This window comes from Ascaphus truei, chromosome 1, assembly GCF_040206685.1.
Source record: "Ascaphus truei isolate aAscTru1 chromosome 1, aAscTru1.hap1, whole genome shotgun sequence".
Taxonomy (NCBI): domain Eukaryota; kingdom Metazoa; phylum Chordata; class Amphibia; order Anura; family Ascaphidae; genus Ascaphus; species Ascaphus truei.
In genome coordinates, this window is record NC_134483.1 from 418075857 (window position 1) to 418090638 (window position 14782).

The 14782-nt window shown below is 44.0% G+C and overlaps 1 protein-coding gene across 1 annotated transcript in view; it reads right to left on the reverse strand.

Annotated features, from left to right (window-relative positions):
* SCOC (short coiled-coil protein) overlaps positions 1–9948 on the reverse strand; it is a 107826-nt gene extending 97878 nt beyond the window's left edge. The window contains exon 1 of the mRNA XM_075614943.1: positions 9925–9948. The gene's annotated coding sequence lies outside the window, so the exon portion shown is untranslated. The remainder of the gene's footprint in view (positions 1–9924) is intronic.
* Positions 9949–14782: the final 4834 nt, after the last annotated feature.

Sequence of the window (14782 nt, forward strand, 5' to 3'; positions counted from 1 at the left end):
AACTCTTAGCAACATGAACAACAATTATTAATCAGCATGAATTGCTGCTTTAATATTACATAAACTCTTTATAGCACACATTAGAATGGTGTTCACCATAGTTAATAACACTGTTATATATGATTTGTAAAAATGTTGGAATAATTATGTAAATCAAGTGTGCGCAAACGTTTTTCTTGGCGTCCCCCTGCCTGTAATGCTGCGTAGTGAATCTACCCGTTATTTCATTGCTGTTATTGATAAAACACTATCCGCTATCCCTTCTGCCCATTGAAGCACTTTCACCAGAAGAAGCATTTCATTGAATCTTTGTCATTGACTCCCTCTCCTCGATACTTACATTCAGTCCCTCACTGAATCCTGCAGCTCCCATCTACGCTAAATTGCTAGAATTTCCTTTGCGCCAAAAGAACCCCCTGAGGTGGCATAAACCTGGGTAGCAGTTGGATTTAGTAGAGCTACAAAACTCACTGAGCACATACTGTAAAAGCACACATTGATCATTTAACCAAAACACAGTTTCCGTTTTGTTAATACTGTATATAGCCTCCATTCAAGGCACAACGAAGAAATGATAAAACTGGTGGCAGGGGCAAAAAAACAAACAAAATCACAATTACACGTAGCAATGATTGCTAGGCTGCATGAACACTGCGCCCTTAGAAATGTCAAGAGAGAGTAGAAAAAAGACATGTCTACATTTGTGGGATGTTGAATATAGGATGGGATTATGGGAATATAATATCATCTGGCTAATGCTTCATTTAAGGAAGGACGATGGCCATGTGGGCTATAATAAATCTGCCACCCCTATTTAACTCTTCTTCTACTGGAGGGGCCATTAGATATATTGCTGATCCCTCAGAAGGGGGAGTCCAGGAGAAATGGAGACAGGATACTTTGCAACATATAACTAGGGATGGGTGGAACTGTCAAAATTAGTTTCCCGGGCTTTCCATTCAAAATCCGTTGACGGGTTGTCCCAGTTTCAATCCGTACGCATTCATCCGAAACCGCCGTTGGATACAATCCGTTGACGGATTGTTAAAAATCCGCACACACGGATCAGTTCGGAGAGAGAGAGAGAGCGAGAGAGATCCCCCTCCCGAGGATTTAATCTGAGTGTGGATTTTTAACCATCTGACCATTATCTGATTATTAATCCGCCATGTGGATTTTCAGTGATAGAAAAAAAAAGCAGATCACCCTTTCTGAGACTGATCCGCGGACCAAAGGAACCGGCTGATCCAAAAATGTTTTTGCCCATCTCTACATATAACACATAGAAATGTCTAATGAGCAGAAAAATGACCTGTCCCGTTAGATGTTTTATTGCATGAAACATTATGTAAAATCTCACATAAACATTAATCCTTTCACTGCCAGACAGGCCTGCAACACATTGCAAAGCGTTGGACACGCAGCAACAAAAGGGTTAATATTTATTGTGCCTCTAATTCCCAAAGAAGATGATTAATTACACTGCACGATATTTCAGGTGGATGTCTGGTGCTTGTGTCCGGTTCCATGCTGCCCACATGAAACATGGCGTCCCTAGCTATTTGTTCCCTTTCTGTTTACAATATTTATTGATCTCAGTTAGGATTTTGAAGAATGCCCTTTTATGCAACAAGTGAATAAATATTGAATAACACAAAGGAGAGACACAGTGGGTCTCCAAAGATGCGGCAAAACTCTGCACTATACTGTACAGGTATCGCAGCCTGCGGCATTCCAGTAAGAAACAGACAACAGAGTAAACTTACTACATTTTGTTATTATGATACATTATGTAAACACATACAGTGTAGATACCACACAGTACTTGATGCTTTGTGCTTCATTATCCTCTGCCGAAGAGACAGGTAATGCATTAATGTGCCGTGTTCTGCAGGTCCTTCGCTGTAGTTAAAGCAACAGTACTGCTTTGCTTTTTTTTTTTAGCGTTTTAGGATGCTAACGGGGTCTCAGGAGCTGACCTATGTTAATTTCAGCTCTGGGACCCCCTGGTTCCGGAGATACATACCTCCATCGGTGGTGCTGGTAGCAGCTCTGGCTGGGCTACGTGGGGTTATCGAACCGGTGTCTTAAATGTCACGCAGGCCAAAAGGAAGCCACAATGTCATCCCTTGCAGCTTCCTATTGGCCTGCGTGACCGGGACATTTAAACCTGTGGAGCTGCTAGCGCCACCAGCCTACGGAGGTAAGTATCTCATGGTCCAATAGGAAGCGTCATTGCTTCCTATTGACACGTGGAAAATGTAAACGCCATATTGCTCGGCCAGCCAGGGTTGCTAGCGGCATGATTTAGGGGGTCAGTGTGTTGGGAAGCAGGGGGTCACTGGAGCTGAAATGAATGCGATGCAGCTCCGGAGACCGCCTTCTTCCCACCTAGTGCACAAAAAAACCTAGTCAGAAACACACCTTTAACGAAAATGTTTATCTTTGTAACATTCTTCTAGTCTTAATTTGGATACTCTTTTCCTTCTCTGGATGTATCTATCCATGTATTACAATATTGTCATTTATTATTATAATTCAGTGATTCTCAACCAGGGTGTTGAGAAACCCTGTTATGTCCCAACCCCAAGACAGGTGTGACAGCAGTGAAACAAAATTTAAAAGCATGAAAAAAAAGCAAAGCATGAAAAAAAATTGAAACAATTATTGCATTTGAGTTTACGGTTAAAAAAAACTGTAAGGAAGACTTCAGGTATGGTGCAGCAGGAGTAGGTCGCACCTCACCTGAGCTCCTGGGCGGGTCTGAACTTTGCCGATCAGAAGATCCCCCAAATCGGCAAATGTAAGAATCAAAAGAGAAAAGTTGTCTGATGACTGCCAGCACCAAACAATACCCGTCAAGTGAAAAAATGATTATCCTTTCCAGTGCAAAATATGCTGCACAAAAACACACGAGCAGGCAAAGCTGATAAAAGAAAGAGAGAGACAAGCATGGCGGATATCATGTCAACAACAGACAAACATGTGTAGACCTGTGTAATTTTGGGGTTACATGCCTCTCTCCTTTTGTGCAGTAATTCCTGTTAAGAGGGCAGGTTTGCCAGAAGTTATCATGAGGATTGGCCTCACCCCCTTGTGAGGTGTAATATGGAGCAAAGGAAGTGACAGCATGCTCTGTGTCCACTGACAGTGACACAGGGGTGGGTCTTCTGGAGCTATATAATGCGCATCACTTCCTAAAGTTAGTCTTGTGTCTTGTGCAAGTGTCAGGTCTGTGAGACTAAAGTTCCAGATCAGGGCTCTGGCACAGATGGTGGCCCTCCCTTAGGGGAGAGGTGGCAGAGATATCCTTGTCTTTCGTACAGAGTCAGGAGGGAACTTCCTTGAGGTGAGCAACTATGCTGATGTGCGGCTAAGTACCGGCCACTATGATGGGCAGTCTGCCATGGAGAATGCTAATAAAGATGCCCTTGATTCAAAGAACCTTCTTGCCCAAGACTGGAGTTAATCAGGGAGGCGCTGTACCAACTGTGAGTAGAACTCAGCACTACCTCACGAGCCAGTCCTGGTGAAATCCCCTATACCATCAAGCGGGAGACTCAGGAGTCCTGTCAGCCAGCAGGTGCACCACACAACATGACATGTAACTGGGGCAGATTCTGCACATAGGGGCCCATATGAGATTGGGTAGGGGTCTAACCGTTACACATGTATGCCCCGTAGATTTCTATGCATATGTGATAAAGGGAGTAAAGGAATCACTGGAACCCCTCTTTGAATTATAATCACATCAACTGAAGGCAGCCATGTCGGATATATATCAGAATATATCTCACGGTTGCATGCTACGGTTCAGAAAAACGCACATAGATTAGATCATTCAGAGATGGAGAAGAAGAAAGTAACTGGATTAACAAAAAAACAACAGATTATTATATCAAAGTCGGATGATTTGGAAAATAGATCACGACGCAACTATTTAAGAATTGTGGAATTACCTAAAGAAATAAAAGGCTCACTGCTACAGGATTTTCTAGCAAAAGATTTACCACAACAGCTAGGGGTAGAAGAAGCGAAACTACCAATGGTGACTGAGAGGGCCCACAGACCAGGCCCACCACGTGGTTAGAAGCAAGCAAGGCCCGGCTGCGGAATTTCCAGGATAAAATACAAATATAAAGAGCATGCAAGAAACCCACACAACTACAATATAAAGACATGAATTCACTTCTATGCCAGCACTTTTCAGCAGAGGTGGCTAAAGCAAGAAGGGAGTACTCCACAATCTGCACGGATTTAATTCTAAGGCTACGGCCCCAGTGAGCGCGCGCGGACTGCCTGGCGGCGCTTGTGGTCATCAGCTGTTTGATCCGAGGACTTCTGATCACTCGCGGCGGGGAGGCGTGACGGGGACGCAGCCATGATGTCACGCGGCTGGTTCGCCCTCATTGGCTGAACTGCCTCCGTGGCCATTGCTCTGCTGCCGCACCAAAAGTTACATTTCTTGACTTTTGAAAATGTAGACGCGCCACTCGGGCTTGATCATAGGTGCGCACGCACTGACTGGGGCTGGCCCCATAGAGGGCCGTATCTTTTTCGCCCCACGCATGCTGTCGCAAGGAAGGACAATAGGAATTCAATTCCCCGAGAGAGGCTGAGATGTTTATGGCTTTACAGAAGGATTACATGCGGTACAAAGAAAGACAGGCAGCGACGCCCGCAGCATCTAGCAGGCAGGACACAGACACAGTTCCAGAAGGATAAACAGTGTTCCTGGGAATCTTTATTTTCACTAAAATAAAGAAAGCAAGAAGAAAATATACCTGTAATTCATGGGAAACAAAAATACAAAAAAGGAAAGTGTGGAAGATAAGAAGACTTAAATATTGTTATGTTAAGCCTTAATTAGGGTGACCACATGTCCCGATTTAGCCATGACTGTCCCATTTTTTTGCCCTCTGCCCCGGTGTCCCAAAATCGAGCTAAATGCCCCCGTGCTTGCTAGCCGCACATGCGTGAGCAGCGTTTGCCGACCACCCAGCCGCACACCGCATGGCACCATATTTGCCAACCGGTTTGTCTCAGGAAAATGTGGTCACCCTAGCTATAAGCGGTTATAGGTTATATGATATAATATAATATAATGTTATAGGAATAGAAGGTAGATTTATATATTGTAAAAGTTTAGGGAAACATCTTAAAAAGGGGGGGAAATGTAAGATAAAAACAAAGGATATGCAACAATTAGGCTTACTAAATGCTGTAGAAAATGTTAAAAGGAGCAGAGGTGAAGAAGAGAAATGGGCGAATTAGTTCATTAAACCAGTTACTGGTTTATTGAAGACTACTAGAATTGGAAAGAAAGAAAGAAAGAAAGGAAAAGTAGAAGCAGTCATTGTTTAATGTACTGTATGTATACTTGTATGTGTTTGTAGCCATGCCATCTGTGGCTACTAGTTTGCTTCCCTCCTGGCAGTAAGCCCTGGTACAAGCAGGCCTTGCCAGTAGTTGATATGGGGTTTTCCCCCTCAGAGGAGCTGCATTTGAGTGACAGCGGGAGGTGGTGACATCAGGCCTGGGCATGACCAATCATGGGACAGACCCGGTGCCCTCCTCCTGGCAGTACTTAAGGGCAGTACCGTCCCAAATTTAGCAGTGCCTTTCCCCACTTGAGGAAGGTAGGTCACACAGTGGACAGGCTGATTATTGGGCCTTCTCCAGTCATCTTCCCTCCGGGGGAGAGTGAGTGTGGACCATACCTCTGCCTCTGCTATAGAGGCAGGGAAGAGATAGGACGGCTGCGGGTGCCCTTGGCCTGTAGTGACGGTCCAGGGGCCATCCTTCAGTGGTAACAGAGAGCTACTGCATAGGCAGAAGCCTGCTTGTTGCTGTGCTGTACAGAAAAGATAGTTAACCATTCCTGTTGTTATACCTCCTGCCTGGTGCGTGACATTACTAGGGGGTAAGGTAGTAGTTCTACCGTGGGAGATCACATTCAATTCCTGGAGCCAAAGGCAGATGGAGGCGCTACACTAGCAGGGAGATATGTGGGGTATGAACCCCAGAGGCGTGGTCCTGTGTCCCCACTACCACCAGCGGACGACTCGGCCCTCCTGTTGCCAGCAGGTATATACACCATACACCGTAGTAATGGCCAAGTCTCCCACCGGGTGGGGGAAACACCGTTACATGTTGTTAGTAAATGCAGCAAAGATATGGAAAAATATTAAGAAATGTACAGTTTGCAAAGATGAAAATGATGTGTTAATGAGGGGAAAGGAAAAAGGCACAAGGAAAAAATTGAGGGGAAAAGGAAACAAGAAATGATATAACATACAAAAGCCATGCACAATAAAAGTAATGGCGTCACTCAGAATAGTATCTTGGGATATAGGAGGAATGAATGCACCTAGTAAAAGAAAGAAGATGCTGAGTTATCTCTGGAAAATAGAAGCAGAAATTGCATTTATTCAAGAAACGCACTTAATAGATAAAGAACAAATGGGTAAGTGAATGCAGGATTGCCTCGTTCAATAGTAAACCTTAAAGGGTTGCTATACTGATCAAGAAAGGCATACAAACAGAGGAATTTGACTTTCAGGTCACAGGGGAGATTTGTTATATGGGATGTAAAGATTGAGAAATAAAAATTGATTCTCTGTAATATGCGCCAAGCAACTACTCAAATGTTTTTTTTTTTTTTTAATCTAATACAGAAACTGAGCAAATACTCAAAAGGTACATTTGTACTGGGTGGAGATTTTAATCTAACAGACAACAAGATCATAGATAAGAGTAATTAAAACCATGAAAAAAAGGGGAAAAATACCCAGTAGGAATAGCACATCTGAAAAAGCACCTAGCATTAGTAGATGCATGGAGAAAACTGCACCCCGAGGACACCGATTATACGTGTACAGTATATGTAGTGCACATCAGACTTGTTCAGGGATTGATTATTTACTCATCAACACTTGAGCATTTCATAGAGTAAAAGAAGCCAAAATAGACAACATTGTACTTTTAGATCATGCTCCCGTATGGGTAACCTTGATTCTAAAAAAAAGAAATAGAAGCATATATAAATTGGACATTCCCAGTAGCTCTGGCAGAGTCAAAAAGATTTCAAGTCTTTCTTAACCATACTGTACCTGGAACAATTTCAAATTAAATAACGAAGAGCATAACAAGGAATCAGTATTGTTTTGGGAAACGGCAAAAGCAGGAATAAGAGGTGCTGTGATATCATATCAGGGAAGAAGGAATAAAGAATGAAATAAAGATTATACGGAAGCACTGAATTTACAGTGGCTTGTCAAAAACTGAAAAGGCCTCCATCCCTCCCCCCCCAAAGCAAGAATACCTAGACAAAAAGAGAGATTTAGAATGAATACTCCAAATAAATGAAGATAGGCATTGCTCATATCAGAATGATACATTTGATCAATTTGGCAATAAGACGGGCAAATTATCAAATCGAGTCAAGGGAGATGAAAAATGGAGTAGATGCCTTCGAAATGAAGCAGGGAATATTTATGTAACAAAGGCAAAAAAATGTTAGAGATATTTAGAAAATGTTATAGTGATCTATATGCCGCGAAAAGGGCAAATAAAGAGTCAAAATAAAAGGTGGGAAAAGGTGAAAATTCCCAAAATAAATAAGGAACAATTGGAAAAACTAAACAGAGCTATTACATTGGAGGGAATTTTAAAAGGGATAAAAACTATGAAAGAAAACAAATCCCCAGGGTCAGATGGCTATATAAGTGAAGAGAGTTTAATTCTGCATTCATTAGGGTTCTCCGAAACCCAGGGTGAGATGAATTGAACCCAGCCTCATACACACCTATATCTCTCATAAATGTAGAATATAAACTGCTCACAAAAATACTAGAGGAAAGATTGAAAGTTATATTGCCTCATGTAATACATAATGTCAGTCTTACTAAACAGCTGACTGCTAAATGAATGGAAAGTTGTATACCATAAACTAATCTCCAAGGCTTGAGTTGGAGGAACTAGGGGGCAAATGATAATATAATAATAACAATGTATATATATATATATATACACACTGTATATGTCTATGTTTACTGGCTATGCATCTTATCCCTGGCTGTGCTCAAAGCTGTGACCATGCAGCAAGCTTAAGCCTATAGGGAACCATGTTAAAAATGGTTTTGAAGCCAAAAGTGGCACTGTGTGCTCATTTGCATGTCATTTCCCAGAATCCCTTGCTGCAGTGGAAGTGCTGTGTGCTGGGAGATGATGGTGAAAGGCAGGGTTGCAGACCTGTCTAAGACATGCAAATGAGCATACAGTTATATTTCCATTATATATATAAAACGAATAATAGGACATATATCAGCATAAGTAATTAATACCACATATAACATGTGTAACATGGTAAGTCTATTCTACCTGTCTTTCTCCCTAATATCAAAGAATGAGAAGTGAATCTCTAGACGGTGCTTCTAAATCCAGGAATGCATAATGTTGGCAATATAGCCAAGGAGTCCAGGGTATAACCAAGATGAAAAAGCAAAATAGGTGACGGTATATAGCTCACCATATGAAGCCTAACATGGACAGATAATGTTAAACCACTCTCAGAATGATAGCACAAAAAGCCCATATATAAAAGGACTCTCAGTGTTGTCACTATAGAGAGGGATGGTCTGCTGAACCATTGGCTGGAGCCATGCAAATACCCTATAGTCACAATAGCAAAATAATCCAATGATAAGAGTAAAGTACTCACATTCAGAAACCCCTTCTGCTCCGTTGAAAGCGTGCATCCGTCCAATGAGGTAGATTGAATATGAGAGAAAAGCTGGTGGAGCACTGCGGAAAAAATAGGGCTGGAGGCTGATAGGTGAAGAATAAAAATGCTTTAATAAAGATGCATGGTAGCAAAGGCTACAGAAAAAGGTCCTCTAACGCGTTTCACGCCGAAATGGCGCTTTATCAAAGAGTTTAGCAGCCAAAATGCCTGGTTTGTACTTGCTTTAGAAGCGGAATGACCACTGGTGCTAATTCCATCTCCATTCTGATTTATGGGTTTTACTCCCTCAGCCAAACCCATATTTCAGACTCTGGGTATAACTCGCAATACCAATCTAGCCATCCTGTAGGTGGCGTGAAAAAACTGCACATTTTTAGAAGCGAATTTGCACAATGAAGCTACTAGAATAGCAGTTTTAATAAAATGCCAATTAGAGGCTTTTGACAAACCGATCAGATTGGCAGAGCCAGAGTGAAACCGCTTCTTAAAAAGCCTTTTAGACACAGATTGAACATGCGAGAAGGGATTACAGAATATGAAACCATGTCAGTCCACTTCTATGGGCACTTTAGAAGTGGTTTATCACACTTCTGAGCTACTAGAATAGTCCCCTATAAGTGCTCATTTGCATGTCATGACCTGTGGATGCAGTGGAAGTATCCTGTGTGATTACCGGAACCTGCCTGAGTGAGAAACGTCAATGTGTGCATAAGTGTTCTTTCTCATTTCAATAAAATATTATAACATACAAAACAAAGACATGTTTACGCATAGTAATACCAAGGGTACACAAGAGATCTTAGGAGCTCTCAGCCTACAGAGTTTAGCTTCTACAAATCCAGGACACATAAACCTAGGTAGCATCAAACTAGATAAGGCCAGGAAGAAAGGAGAGGAGGACTACAAATAATAAACAAGGGTCCCTGGACCAGTGGCCCTAAGCAATTGCTTATTGTGCTAAAGCCCTATTGTCCTCTTCGTCTCATGCTTGAATGATAGAACTCACGGTTTGTAACACTGTTTACACTGCAACAGCTCGTGCTTTGTTTTTTTCTTCTTTGGAAGAAGAAGATGCAGAACTGTTTCCCTTTGATAGCAAAACTGTTTCTCAGTAAAATGTAGATATTGTAACCCAAATACATTTCATACGCATAAAAAAATAACCTAAATCTTCTTACCTGTGGGATCATCCCCCAAAGAAATGCTGATAAAAGTTTCATATTCTCGTTCTTCCAGGCGTGGATCCATTTCTATCATCTCTCTCCCAGTCTTCCTAAATAACGCCTCCTGTCTTGCATTGTACAGCCTGCATGTGACACTTGGGTTAAATCATTAATAACTCTTTCTAGCAAACAAAGGCCGCCTGATTGTTCCCATAGGACATGTTCCCGTTACTATGCAATTTGATCTCTTTGCACTTTAAAAGGTACAAAGTTTAAGACTAACCGCTTCTTCAGATGTGCACTGTCAGTTTACAGTGTTTTCTATCTATACTGATCACCTTTTGAAGACCAAAGGTTACTAATGGCAATGCCATGTGTTTTAAAAAAATATATATAAGTATTTTTTTAATACTTGTCTATGTTAGTGTGTAAATATGGTGAGTGGTTTCATTTCCTGTGCTTGCTCCCGTAACTGTGATGTCACTATGTGATGCCATTAGAAGTCTTGTTTGCTCCACATCTATGTTACCTCTGATTGATTCAGTTATCAGAGAGGTAACATAGAAGATGTGCAGTAAAGGAGACTGCTCATAGAGAGCAATAACCCCTATAGGAATGTTAACAATTGAATACATGTGAGTGCATTACTATTAGTTTGATCACAAGGAACACTACATGCATTCATGTATGTATTGCAAGGGGAAATGTGGGCATGTACTATTTCATTTTGTGGAGTTTGTGGAATAACCTCACACAGAGGTGGTAGGGGCTAATACAGCAAGGGAACTCCAACATGCTTGTAATGTGTTTCTATGTTTAATGGTGGCAGTTCCTGAATTCACTTTATATTTTCTAAAAAGCATCTTTTTAGACTTGCAGTTTCATCTGAAAATGCTACTTGTCAAATGAATATGACTATAAGAGACTAATTCTATATGAGCCGATCGGCCGCTTCGGCTGATATAGGATAAGCTCCTAAGAGTGTTAAGTAGCAGAGTTTCCTAGATGCTACAAAACAGCACCTCCTTTAACAAAAAGAAATCCCCGGTGGAAACTGTGACATTTTTATTTCTCATAAATCGGTTTTGCACACGTTTTGCAGCTGGGAAACCTTGATAAATAAACCCCATTCATTTACTACGTTTGATCTCTGCTTATACTTACTGGATCTATGGCCACTGATTGACCCACCTGTGCTGAAGCTGGAATATCCTTATAACCTTACCTGTTGGAGGCCCTTGAGGACTGGAGTTGGCCACCCATGCTGTAGATCATGCACCCTTTTAGTGGACTTTGTTTTTGCACAGTCTCCAATTTATCTATGTCGGAGATTAGTGTTATTTTACCACTCCAGCAATATATCATATTATGAATGAGCAAAAATGGGGAATGAAAAAAGGATTGCAAATACGAGACAATATAAATATCCAGGGCGTACTAATTGGTGAAAAAAATTACAAAGTCTCATTATTTGCCGACGATATTATTCTAACATTAACGCAACCCCAGATTTCCCTTCCCAATCTTCACAAAGAACTATCAGAATTTGGCAAAATATGAGGTTACAAAATTAATAACGACAAGTCAGAAGCCCGAAACCTAAACCTATCAGAACCAGAGATGGAATTACTGAAACTAAACTTCAATTATAAATGGAGCCCTTCATACATCAAATATTTGGGAGTACATGTATCAAGGAACTACCATTCCCTTTATCAAAATAACTACCCAACCCTCTTTAGGAAAATTAGAAAAGATCTGGATAAGTGGGAAGGATTCCAGATCTCATGGATCGGGGAATGATCTCAGTTAAAATGAATATACTCCCCAGATTATTATATTTCTTTCAGACGCTCCCGGTCTGAATCCCTGGTTCGGAACTGAAAAATATTCAAAACAAAATGTTTCGCTTTATTTGGCAGGGTAAGAAACCCAGAGTAGCAAGATCAGTTCTCTTGTCGCCCAGAACGAGGTGAGGCTTGGGAGTCCCAGATGTCTCAAAATATTACCAAGCAGCCCAACTCAGACAGGCGGTTATGTGGAACTCGGACCCAGACCAGCGCTGTTGGCTAGCAATTGAATCCCATTACTCCCGAACGCCTTCTCTGCCAGCTTATCTTTGGTGTCGGGATAAAGGGACAGATATGGCGCCTAAATTTGAACTGGGTGCGATGAGGCACGCATGGGAAGTATGGCTGAAAGCTAAAACTAAATTCCAGCTTTCCTCCACCAGTTCACAGCTCATCCCAATATTTAACAACCCTAAATTCCCTCCAGGATGCGAAACTAAACAATTCGATCAATTCAAATCACTGGGGATCAGAGCGGTCGCGGACTGTCACGGTTGTGCTCTCCACAAACCTGGGTTGGACCGCGTGGCTGAGGTGGGGTTGTAAAAGCACCGACCTTTGACCGCGCAGGCTGATCCGGATTGCTCAGTTCGTAGTCGTACATAGCAGGGTCGGGACTGGAGAAGGCAGCATCATCAGTGGGCAAGCCAGGGTCAGGATCGGAGACATCAGGATAAACGTTGTTCACACAGGAGTTCGGCAACAGGTAATCAGGAGTTCCCCGCTTCAACTTAGGAGCGTGAGCGCGGGAGTGGCCTCTGCGCGTGCGGCGACCATGGCCCATGGTACTGGTCTCAGGAAAGGATAGGCAGACCGGAGTGGGCACACCGCCTGGCAGCCCTGGTAAACCACTGCTTCAGCGCAAGAGTCCTCAGCGGGCTGGAGAATCCTCCGCCTCAGCACAGGAACCAGGACACGGCCTCTGCAATGGAGAATGAGCAGCAGGCACCAGGAACCAGAGAGCTGAAGACAACACTGGAGGGACCTCCGCTTCAGCACAGGAGACAGGAACAGGCCTCTGCGTGAAACTAGCAGCAGGCCTCAGGAAAGCAGGCCTCTACGAGAGAGTAGTAGCTGGCCTCAGGAAAACAGGAAGCTGAAGTTACGCTGGGGATTCAATGCTTCAGCACAGGAACAAGAACTAGGACAAAACAGAGTTAGTAACGAGAAAACAAGCCAGGGGCTTGTGGCAGAACACTTGGTGACATCCAGGGAGGACTATGCATGGAAGGGAGTGTAGCCCTTTTCTGAACCCTCCCAAAGGAACTACTGGTCACTGTATAACACCTGTGGCTCCAGGAGATCTGAGCCTCCGCTAGCTGGGAGCCTGGGGTAACACTTATACACTTACATAGCGCAGCGCCTCCACTTACCCAGGATCCCCGTGACGTAAGATTCCCCTGGGCAAGAAACATACAAATAACTAGCACACCGTGGGTATGATAACCAATACCTTTTACTTAGGAACAGCATATAACACATATATCAACAATAGAATAACAGGTGTCCCTCTACAGAGGAGACACTAATAACCAAGGCGTCTCACCAAACGCTTCCCCCAACACCGAGTGATCCCACCCAGTGTCCATAGGATCCCCACCCAATGTCCCGCACTCTTGCAGAGAGAGGATATGGGTGACTGCGCAGTCACTTAAGCTAAGGGCCCGTTGGTGCACTTGTGGATGTAAAGTACCTGCCGAGCACTCCAGTACTCGGATCAGCAACTGCTTCACAAAGGATCCGTCGCTCGTGATTCCGTCTGATCCCAAACGGGTTCTTTGCACGAGGACCGCCAAGGGCGATCTCACCCTGGATATAGTCTCTGTGGGCCCCGACTTGAGCCCGAACCTCTTCACAGGAACCGCAGCGTCCGCTGTGTCCCTATCACTGGCACTACGTGACACGGTCCCTAACCTAGGGCCTGTCCCTGTAGCACCACAAACTGGGGAGTGAGGACCTGGGACCTAAGGGGTTAATAGCCTGCTCCTCTCCCCTAACTCTTCCCAGTCCTGACTAGCTAATACTAACAGCGCCTGCAGCAAACACACTGCACACACTCAGTCAACCTGCAGCAACCCACTGCACACACACAGTCAACCTGCAGCAACCCACTGAACACACACAGTCAACCTGCAGCAACCCACTGCACATGCTGCATACACTGTGCCTACTTGTTAGCGCTCACAGCACTACCAGCCATGACACTGACAAACCTGCACACTCTCACACCTAAGGGCAGAGTCCCTCAGTACCTACCCCCTACCCTGGTGGGGATTGGGGCCTGCCTGGGACTTGGGGATCCTTACCTGGTGCAGGAGCCACTTGCTCCTTACACCCTTCCTTCCCCTTCCTGCTCCCAGCTCCAACTGCCAAACATGGTCCCCGCAACATTGTAGCCTTCCTCCACAGGAGAAGCTGCAAAACCCTATTTGCTGTTTGGCTGCATGTGATGTGGGTGAAAGGGCAATCCCCAGAGGCTGCTGGGAATTGTAGTCCACTCAGGACCTCTTTAGCATTGGGACCGCGTGCGCTACCCTTACTGCGCCTGCGCGATCCTGTAATGGCTACCGCGGTGGTTCTACGCATGTGCGACCTCACGCCAACTTTAACATTGCTGCCGGCTGTCACGGGAGACTCCTGTGGCGGGTAGGATCTCGGTGGCCGGAACAGCACGAGCGTAGTAGGGGTCACAAGCAGAGGTCCGAGGCAGGCGGCAGGCAGCGAAGTCAGGTACAAGCAGGGGTCCGAGGCAGGCGGCAGGCAGCGAAGTTAGGTACAAGCAGAGGTCGGCAACGAGGAGACTGGAACAGGACAGGCGGGGCAGGACAGGGACTAAGAACAGGGAGCAGGGACTGAGACCGGGGAGCAGGAATAACCAGGGACAAGCCAGATTACTAGCAAGGACCTTTACTGTGAGCAGACTACAATACAGGTACAGGTACAGGTACAGGTACAGGAAACAGGTCAGGATCAAAGACAGGCATGAGCATACTGTAGGAGTCTGACTAGCAAGCAAAGGCAAA